Source organism: Amyelois transitella, chromosome 9 (genome assembly GCF_032362555.1).
Source record: "Amyelois transitella isolate CPQ chromosome 9, ilAmyTran1.1, whole genome shotgun sequence".
NCBI classification, from domain to species: Eukaryota; Metazoa; Arthropoda; class Insecta; order Lepidoptera; family Pyralidae; genus Amyelois; species Amyelois transitella.
The window spans coordinates 2,401,918-2,406,056 of record NC_083512.1 but is presented as its reverse complement, the minus strand read 5'-3'; positions in this window follow the sequence as shown (position 1 = coordinate 2,406,056).

Sequence of the window (4,139 nt, the reverse complement as noted above, 5' to 3'; positions counted from 1 at the left end):
GGAGGAATTGTCGAATTTCTTTTGTCATTCACAGTGTCACAAGTGTCACTGTCACTGTCACTGTCAAGGTTATAATGTCGGTCATTTTGTTTTTCCTATTGAAATAATGGTATCAATTGTGTTGACAGGGTTGGCTGAAAATCAGTGTTTACTTGTATGTAAAAAAAGTAAGAAGTCAATACACATACACATGGGTATTCACTTCTGTACAATGGTCTTGTGTATTTTTCACCAGTATAACTTATACATAAGTAATTAAATTTGCTTTCTGCGCTTTCTTACCATGCTCAACTTTAATAAATTATTTATCTATCTATCTATCAAATCATTTCAACAAATTCCTCATTTCCTTTGACTTTGTCGTTTTTGTGTGATTTGCAAGTCGTAATGGTTGAGAACGTATTTTTTTTTTATTATATTTGTATGAAATAATTAATGATATGGTTATTTATATAACTAGAAAATATATTTGTGTGACTAGTCGATTAAATTTAATTACATTACAGCGTTCAATTAAAACGCCAAAAATTACATTACATCGTTGTTTTTAATTATATAAATTAAAGTTTAAATTGTTAAATTTAAGTGAAATAATATTTATTGAATGTTGGTAACAAAATAAATTAAATGTTTACGGGACAAATTACACCGATTGAGTTAGCCTCGAAGTAAATTCGAAACTTGTCATAAGAGATATAAACATCCAATACCCAGGTCAATTAGAAAAAGATCGTTTCTCATCATGCCCTGGCCGGGATTCGAACCCGTGACCTCCAATGTCACAGACAAGCGCACTACTGCTGCGCCACTGAGGCCGTAAACCGTAAAAGCATGTATATCTTAAAAACATATTGGAAAAAATAGTACATGCATTAGATAAATACTTTAAATTAAAGTTATTTAGCAATTATTTTAGTTTTATATTATACATTATTTATATACCTAAATTCCGTGTTATAGAAGTCTTATTTTTAAATCATTACTGATCTGTAACTGTTCTGATACAAAACAATGTAAATCGATTTTGATAGGATCTACCTAATTATACATATAAAGTAAAAATGTATTAAGAAAATCTTAAATCCTTATTTTTATATCAACACCCTCTTTATTACATTATTTTTGTTTGTTATGTTTACCAATACAGTTACTTAATAAATTATTTTATCTAAACAACTTGTTCATAATTCTGATTCTTCCATTTAACTTACTAACTTGCGCACACGAACTGGGATGTTGAATTAGGTTTAGATTAGAGAAACCTTAAGTCATAATGAAACATAAACAAATACACATATAAACATAAATAGGAGTTATTTGGAGGACATATGCCTTTCTCCAAAGAGTATGTTTAATGAGAGTAGAAATCTAGTGAATGTAAACGAAGCTTAAGAAATAGATGTGCAAGGAATTTTTCATTTAAATTTTATTTTTCGAACGATTATGCAAGCAAAGCTTCGGGAAAAAGCAAGTTTCATTTAACACAAAGTCTTCATTGAAAATTCTGTGGGATTTTATTTACTTCACACAAATTGTACACCAAGTTTGGCAGAGGACAGTGCCAATTTATATCGAGTCTCAAATATCTACAACGATGTACAATGTGGATGTGACAACGAACAATGGTATCATTATAGTTATATATTAATGCTATCCCAGAATAAATAATTATTTTTTGTTTAATGATGTGATAAAAGGCGAATAATGGATAGGCTCATAAACTTAGGATTCTTCTTTTAGTCGACAGGCTAGCAACCTGTCACTATTTGAATCTCAATTCTATCATAAAGCCAAACAGCTGAACCTGGCCTATCAGTCTTTTTAAGACTGTTGGCTCTGTCTACCCCGCAAGGGATAAAGACGTGATCACGTGACACATCTTATTCTTGGTGAAATTTAAAGTTTAAGTATATATCTATCTTATAATCGTTAATTTACAAAATTTACGAATGTCACTAAACACTGCCGAAAGTTAGAGGTATACGAGTATTTCGAACTTTTTTATTTGCCATGTCCAAATTATACTTACCCAAGTTTGTGGTAGCCTAACAATAGTAACATGAAAATATACTCATCGCCATATAAAAGGCTTAAGTTTAATAAAAATAAAGAATAAAGCAGAAATGAAACATTGGCAAAGTCGCAATCATTTTTCACAACTATTTATATCCTACCCTATTCTACTAAACTCACGTTCACGATTAAGATTAAAGAGATCTTATTTGTAAATTGACGTCCGGTGAAAATGCTGCAGTGCAGTTTGTTCCGCCGCTTCTTCCACACATGCGCTTTGGAAGCGGTAGTAGTTATAATTAAATTTAAGTGATGCGACGTCAATAAGTGATTGTATCCAATTTTGAAAATAAATCTATTCTATTCCAAATATGAAAGTTTAATAAAATAAGCAAGTAAATGGGTGCTTTATTGTTCACTAAAGGAGTACATTACAAATTTTATATTAAACAATAGTACAGTACAAAGGCGGGCTTATCCCTAAGTGGGATCTCTTCCAGCCAACCTGACAATAAGAGGATCGCATACAAAACTGAGGCAAGGGTGACTTAAACAATTATATATATATATATATATATGTATATATATATATATAAAAAAGTTACATATATAAACATGTAGGTATATATACTTACATTAATAACCAATCTATTTGTTTGTTTGTTACTTTTTCACGCGTTACCCACTGAACCAACATTTTTTAAATTATCAGTGAACTTTTAGGGACAAAGTCGCGGGTAACATCTAATTCTTCATTATTTATTTACATACATACATACATATAATCACGTCTATATCCCTTAGGGGGTAGACAGAGCCAACAGTCTTGAAAAGACTGATAGGCCACGTTTTTTTTATATATTTAAACCTCTCTAAAGCTGCACTGTTATTATAATCCGAATTAATTTCATTCAATTTAAAATGGATTAAAGAAATCCGCCAAGTTTTTCTTACGGGATGTTTGAAATTGAAAGTCGTTTCATATTTTCCATCAGGATTGCAAAAAAGATTATTGAGATTATTTGCATTTCGCCAAGTTCCAAGTGCTTTTCCTTGTTTTAGTTAATAAATTGTTTAATTTTTCGCTTAAAAGTTAGGTATAAAATGCACGTTTTATGTTACATAAATATTTGGGGCGCATATTAAATTTTGTCCAGTGTAGACCATTTCACTTTTACTAAATATGACTATAAAAAAATGCATTATTTCTGTCACAGAAGTATGATAAACTTTTTATTATTTTATAAACAGCTTATATCAGCATCATTTGCTCTATTTTTTATTTTTTTTTCTTAGTTAGTATCTATCACTATTTATCTTAATAACATTTTAGGTCTGTTCTTAATGACTTTTGACCTTACTAAGTACACCTTTAGAGAGTCATTTCGATCTGTACATGTTTCTGTGTGTCGTGTGGTTACCGGCCCTTAAGATTAAATTCATTCCATATCATTCCCATGGATGTCGTAAAAGGCGACTACTTAACTTAAAAACTTGGGATTCCTCTTGTAGGCCATGGGCGAGCAACTTGTCACTATTTGAATCTCACTTCCATCATAAAGACATCCAGCTGAACACGGCCTTTCAGTCTTTTCAAGACGGTGGGCTCTGTCTGTCCCATAAGGGGTATATATGTACATGACTGTATGTAGGTATGTATGTTTCTATAGTCCAACGAACTATCAATAAGGAGAAAGAAGAATCCTTGCTATTTTCACCTATTTGACGTGGACTTAGGCAAGATGAGGTCGCATCCAAAAATCAAGGACTATAAATACATTATCCGCGGGTGTGTCACGTCCGGAAAAAAATCGCCTGCCCGAGGGTTCGTCTCGTAATTGAATAAGAATGGGCCACACTCCCTGAGGGAGCGATGCCCTGCAGTCATACCTAACAAATTGATGAGATTTATCTGTGAGATTCCCCGAAAAGTTAGCCGAAAGGAAATGAACTTGGTCAAACTCCGGACTTGTTCTACCGATGTTACCCTTATCATTTTGCGGTTTACAAAAATGATCATGTTTTTTTTATGATTTTTATTTCTTGTTTTAAAGGTGATTTTGGTTGTAAGCTGAGGGAATTTGAAATAACTAGATAAAAATCAAATTTGGGTACTGAAATTGGCT